The 7,131-nt window shown below is 36.7% G+C and overlaps 1 long non-coding RNA gene across 1 annotated transcript; it reads right to left on the bottom strand.

Annotated features, from left to right (window-relative positions):
• Window positions 1-297: 297 nt before the first annotated feature.
• LOC134816171 (uncharacterized) lies at window positions 298-6,723 on the bottom strand. The gene is made up of 3 exons (XR_010160364.1): window positions 6,621-6,723; window positions 5,211-5,295; window positions 298-429 (listed from the first exon to the last, which is right to left on the bottom strand). It is a non-coding gene; the product is annotated as an uncharacterized LOC134816171 (long non-coding RNA).
• Between the last annotated feature and the right edge of the window lie 408 nt (window positions 6,724-7,131).

Below are 7,131 nucleotides of genomic sequence, written 5' to 3'. Positions count from 1 at the left end.
GGGACTATTGACATGTAGTGTTTGGAGAAGGAGGGTAACGAAGGAGCACTTCTTAGTTGTCCAGTGGGCATTACTGTCCACATCTGAAACAGATTTTAATAAAAGGAACTAAATAATAATACGGTTGAGTAAAATCAAATTTGAGACTTGAGTGGCGAGTGCAGTAGGGAAAGAAAATCTATAAGTGCATCTCAAACTGCCAAACTTACTGTTGAAAAATACTGTTTGACTACACTTCAATCCACCAGCCTCTCATCATTTTCGATGTGTGAAGCAGCTGGCGTGAGTTTCGTGGAATTCGTGAAAATCTTCGATAATGCCAGCCTCCAGGAGTTGCTTTTATTTTAGGGTCCTCTCAGAGCTTTAGAGGTTATCGATATTCCAGATTATGTCTGCTTTGTTGTCTGTACTTCCGGGGGTTGTATAAACCTGAGAAATTGAACAGTTCAATACCAGAGAGAATGCTGAAGACTTTGAAAATTCTGCCAAAATGTTTATTTTCTGTACACAAATCCGAATTTGTCTCTTTAGTGGCGATTTTAGACAAAATTGACCTTCTTTCGGACTAAACTTTGAAACTGAATTGAAGTTTAAACGATTACCTCTAGAATGGTATTAATGAATTAACAAATTTATCATCAGAAGTCAAGTTATGGTCGATTTTGGAAGCTTGGATATGCTAAAATTATTAATTACATATTATTATGCGCGGCTCGGTTATATTGCGCGCGCGTGGTCGCTAGGCGCTAGCGCAAAAATTGCTTACATTTTTTTTCCGTTCGGCAGAAAGACAATCGTGACTGACAAACATGTAGAAAACTCACCCAGAACTTCTAGCATATTCTTTAGGGCGGGAAATACTTTGTATGCAGAGTCTGTGATTATCCCGCCAAATCCGAATTTCTTCCTAATAACACATCACAAAGGCGCGTTCACAATTTTTGCGCGTTATAAACAGCTAGATTCCTTTTAAGTCGTTCTATAGTTAATCTCACTAATTCAAAAGGGGGAGACTGATTGGAGAAGAATTGAACCTTTGGTTTCTTCACAAGTAGAAGCACTAAGAAAACACCCAAGTTGTCCATGATAGAGACAAGAAACAAACTTTGCAAAGCAAACTAAACATGCTGACAGCAAATATAACTGAGAAGGAACCACTGATCACCAAGAACAAACCCAGGGTAACATATTGGTACTGTCGAACTAGAAGGACCAGCTGTTTCACTACGGGTATATGGCCCCCAGAATATAGGTGGCCCCCAAAATATAGGTCATGTTAGTGGATACAGTTCTAACCAAGATAAGCGATACTAATGGGATCTGTTACTGCTAGGTTGGAGTAAAACATGTAACTAATGTTTCTGAATAAAAATTTTGGACCCACATGTTATGAGGTATTTTGGTATATTTGGTCATGACAGCGAAAGATTTTAACGATGTTGTCATTTTCTAGAGGGGTAAATATGGCGAAAAATTGTCATGACAAAAATCTGTCCAACACATGCCATTAAGGCTACTGGTATGAGTATAAGTATTATTTTAAGCTATCTTTTCATCGAGACATCTGCAAACTGACAATTTGGAAAAAAGTTATGGCCACCACGATTTTACGGGCCCCCAGAATATAGGTCTATACGACCCCCAGAATATGTATATTTAATTAATTAATTATAATGCTAGTACATTATGCAAAAACAAAGCTCGTACTAGGGTATCAAGTGGCTAGGGTACTAAGTGGCTAGGGTACTAAGAGCTGCAACAACTAAGCAATTGTGGTCAGGATAAACTAAGGACTTCATCCCTCAATTATATATAAAGGCTGTAGTCATGTGCAGTTAATACCTACTAACAAATAAGCAATAGGTGTGTGTGTGTACTTTATGTGTGGCATGTGTGTGAACCAAAACACAATAAATTCAGTCAAACACTGCACTGTACAAAATAATAGTTCATCTGAATACTGTATAACAAATAACAAATAATTTGAGGTGTACTATGGTAGTCCGATAGACGTACACCTGACATTAGGCTATCGGTGAACACAGGGACCACATCATATGTGTGCCCTGCTGAACACAAGCTTTAGGATCAAGTTAGTTTCCCGTTGAGAAGCTCCCTTTGTGCTTGATCCATCCAAGTGCCTAATATGGCAATACAGCTCTCTATTTTATAGTTCAAAGTCAAAAGTTGAACTATTTACTGCTGTACTCCTATTTCAGACTTGTGGTAACAGTGGTAACAGCGGAACACTTGAAGAAACAATTTCAGCAGCCGGGTTGTCCAGGTGAAATCTTCTCCCAAGTCCAGGTAACCCGTGCTGTAACTGTTGTGTTGTGTGACGCTACTACTACTACTATTGCTTCTGATAACTTCTGATACCTCTTTCTACACTACAACCTCACATCACGATGTCAACCATCGAGAATCTGAGTGACAAGATAAAGAGTGTCATCGGGAGACTGCTGAAGGATGCCGACCCTATTTCGAAACGAGTACTCACTGTATTTGATCCTTCCCTGGATTCTTCTGTCAAAATCTCTAAACTGGCCAAGGTCAACAGAGGCGAGCTAGACGCTCTTGGAAATTACCTTAAGTTGCCTCTAGTTAGCAGAGGATTAAAGAAGAAACTTTTCAGCTCACGAGAGAAACTAGCTAAACGGATTGTGTCAGAGATCATTTCTCTGTACCCTGCTGTTTGATCCGAGTGTTCAGAAGAGTACACAGTGATGCCGGGCTTCCAGCCCAAATACAGATGTTGGAGTTGTCTTCATGGAGCTCACGACTGTGAAAACTTCACAGCCCAAATGGAGCTTTACGAAAGTCTCCCAACCCAACTCAGTGGTTTGGTATGGTTATGCTCAGACTGCATAGCAGTCAACAAAAACAACAACATTGGGGAGTGTGATGAACCACCGTCTGGAATGGGAACGCCAGGTCACACTAAGGAAATCAACCAGGCTCGACCAGATACCAACACTTCGCTAGAAAACAGCACTAATCAGAACAACGGTGCTGCAAGTCTTGAAGTAGTGAAACTGGCTGAAGAGTTGGAGAAAATCAAGAAAGAACAGGAAAAGTCTGAGTCGCCAAAAATCCGATTTTACTATATACTAGCAGTCTCGAGAGTAACAATTATCACACTTATTTCAAGATATCTCCGCTTCTGATTGGAGCTAAGCGCTCATCTTGAGCATTATTATGGTCAGAATTATCACATTGAGTGGGGTAGAGCATGGTTTTAAAGTCTTCAGACTTCAGGTTGTTGAGTTATTTGGTCAGATCCCATTTTTACGCTCTCGCGAGTAGCAATTGATGTACTTATTTCAAGATATCTCAGCTTCTGATTGGAGTGTAACGCTCATCTTAGGCATTGAAATGGTCAGAATCATCATATTGAGTGGGGTGGAGCATGCCGCATGGTTTCAAAGTCTTCAGACTTCAGGTTGTTGAGTTATTAGTTCAGATCCCATTTTTACGCTCTCGCGAGTAGCGATTGATGCTACTGATATATCAGCTTCTGATTGGAGCTAAGCGTTCATCTTGGGCATTGAAATGGTCAGAATTATCACATTGAGTGGGGTAGGGCGTGGTTTCAAAGTCTTCAGACTTCAGGTTTTTGAATTATTAGGTTAAAACATATTTTTACACTCTTGCGAGTAGCGATTGACACACTTATTACAAGATATTGCAGCTTCTGATTGAAGCTAAGTGCTTATCATGGGCATTGAAATGGTCAGTATGGTCATATTAAGTGGGGTAAAGCATGTTCCTAGTGCTAGAGGTTTTAGTGAAATTTTACTGATATTTTACTGATATTTCTTGGCAAACAACTTTTTCCTGGCGATTAATTACAGTTCATCCAATAAATATTTTCAACATTGCAGTAACCATTCTTGCGAGAGCATAAAAATAGGGTTTAACCTAATAATTTAATAACCTGAAGTCTAAAGATTTTAAAACCATGCTCGATTCTACTTAATTTGATATTTTAATGCCCATGATGAACGCTTATCTCCACAACTCCACTCAGAAGCTGAGATATCTTGAAATAAGTGCATCAATCGCTATTCGGGGGAGTGTAAAAAGGGATCTGACCTAATAACTCAACAACCTGAAGTTTGAAGACTTTGAAACCATGCTCTACCCAAATCAATATGATGATTCTGACCATTTTAATGCCCAAGATGAGCGCTTAGCTCCAATCAGAAGCGGAGATATCTTGAAATAAGTGCATCAATCGCTACTCGCGAGAGCGTAAAAATGGGATCTGACCAAATAACTCAACAACCTGAAGTCTGAAGACTTTGAAACCATGCTCTACCCAACTCAATATGATGATTCTGACCATTTCAATGCCCAAGATGAACGCTTAGCTCTAATCAGAAGCTGATAAATCTTGAAATAAATGCATCAATCGTACTCACGAGAGCGTAAAAATGGGATTTGACCTAATAACTCAACAAGTACAACCTATAGCTCCAATCAGAAGCGGAGATATCTTGTAATCTTGAAATAAGTGTGATAATTGTAATGATTCCTTTACAAAACTTAGCAAGTGCTATTAACAATATCCTAATGGATCATGGAAATTGAAATGTTCAATTTTCTTTTCATAAATAATAATTTTTCATCGAATAAAACTTTTTTGTCTCTAAAATAGGCTCAGAAAACTAGATTAATTTACATCATTTTACCTCATTTCACCTCATCCCAATTTTGTCTTTTTTGGCTGCCCGAATGAGGTAAAATGAGGTTGACCCCCCCCCCCCCCCATCATGCACCTGTACACCGTTGTAACATTCCATGCTTATGAATCATGTGTAGTATATTTACTATATAGTACATTTACTGTGTATATTTATGTTTAGTACTTGTAGTAGGTTTAGGATTGCACGGTATTTACTATAAAATAAAAGTTTGTCGTCATATGAACTAATTTGTTATGAATTTTTGTTATGACTTTTATATAAGGCCCACTGTCACTCAGGCGTGAGGTTCTGGGGCACATCACTTGAGCGACTAATGGATCAGAAGTTTTACTCCACGTTTTAGAGTCCGAGTAATTATCAAATATTTAGTCAGAACTTTCAATGAAAGGAAAAAATCATGAAACTAAATAATAATACACGATTAAACCAGATTGCTATTGTGTATTCAATACGGTTATTATCACCTTAGTATCCTTGTTTCCTACATGTGTAATAACTCACCCAAGAGGGATATAGCAATCAGAACTGTTGGAGTATTCCAATACCGCCAGAATGTGTCGCCATACACTTTACTACCATTTATAACCTAAGAAACATGTAATTTAGAAAGGACTAGGATTAATAACTCATTAGATTCGAAATAATGGCGCATAATAAAATCGAGTATCTTATTGGGTTATTAAACTAACTTGCGTTAAACTTCACTAAAATTTTATAATCCAAGGGTATTTAGGGTATCAACATGAATAATAACAGGATTACTGTTTCATCTGGTTTAAAATGTTAGATCAGCACAAATTTCTAATTAATTAACGTTTTTATATCTCTCAAGCTATATTTATCACAAACAGAAGTGAGTAACTGTTTTATGCTGTTAAATCTGATATAGACACTAGTACACTAAACTTCCTCTGAACTTCGATTTTTTAAGGTGTGATAGACCTCATGATAAGGGAAGAGGGGGATGTGGTATATTGATTAACCAAAGTGTCAATTACAACTTACTCAACTTAGATATAACATACTCTGATGTATAGAATACTTTGTTAACCAAAAACTTACCCATTATGTTGAAACAAATAAACTACTAACCAACCATCAGTATGGATTTAGGAAAGACCATTCAACCACTTTCCTTATGCTTAATCTATTTGACAAAATATTTATGTCTAAGGAATCGTCGAAGAAACCTGCAATTGCATTCTTGGACATAAAAAGGCTTTTGACACACTAAGCCATAATATTCTATTGAGAAAAACTTAAGTATTATGGCGTGGATGGCTTTGTCATTAAGTGGTTTTAAAGCTACCTTGGAGGCAGAAAACAGTGCACCAAAATACGTGGTAATGTAAGTAAACTGCTTCCTGTAAACACAGGTGTGCCACAGGGCAGTATATTAAGTCTATTCATAAACGATCTTAACTTATAATTTATTACCTACTATATGTTTTGATTCTATGTCCTTAGAAGGGTATTCTTCTAACAGTTTTTGACTGACTTGAATGTACTGCACAGCATCTTGAAGCTTCTTTAAATTATTTTTATCCTTCTTGAATTTCTATGTAAATTTCCCAAATTTAATTCTAATTCTAATTCTAATTGTAAACAATTCTCAGAAGTTCATATTGTGGTTAATTTTTTCCCACTGTTTTCACTGCCTTGTTCAACAGCCTAGCAAGTCATATATCCCTTTTAACCAATTTTATGACAACATTTCTCGATAACTTTTATCAAAACCCTTGAAGTGTCCTTTGTTGACAATAAAATGTTCAAGACTAAAACCATGGAAACATGTGCGAACTTTAAATAAGGTTTAAATGCAAATTTGTATGTAACTGTAAGTTGTAACAGAGCTTTTCATAGATCGAAGTAACGAAATATAATTATAAGTTATAACTGATTAGTAAATACCTCATATTTGTAAAATAATCTGAAGAGTAAGGGCTATCTGCTGATGTATGTTGAGGTTGCCTTTCACCGTGTTGAGTGCCGATCTTTTTTTCATTCTTATTGAAGATCTATTGATTTTGCAGTGAATTAAAATAACTTAAGTTTTCATGCCACGTTAATCTTAATTAAATGTGTTTAACAAGGACATGAATGTATTTAAATCCCAAAACTGAGTTGATCCTGTAAATCAACACCCAACGGTTCTCAACTTATCGTAACCAGCTGCACACATACATTTTTGAATTCTGTAATTTCGATATTCAGAAGTAAATTTATGACCCGTCGAAAAATTTTGATTTCATCATAAAATACACATAAAATTTCTTGACACCCTGCTGTACATGGTCTGAAGATAAAGGAAATAAAATTAAAGAATGTGTAACAATCCTTCGACAGATTATAACTTTGTTTTACTGATGAAATATAAATTAAAATCCGTTTTAACTGGATTTAAATCACTGAAGCTGCAAAG

The sequence above is a fragment of the Bolinopsis microptera genome, chromosome 5 (assembly GCF_026151205.1).
Source record: "Bolinopsis microptera isolate Bmic1 chromosome 5, MBARI_Bmic_1.0, whole genome shotgun sequence".
Lineage (NCBI taxonomy): Eukaryota > Metazoa > Ctenophora > Tentaculata > Lobata > Bolinopsidae > Bolinopsis > Bolinopsis microptera.
Note: the sequence above shows the minus strand (reverse complement) of the source record. Positions and strands in the feature narration are given on the sequence as shown.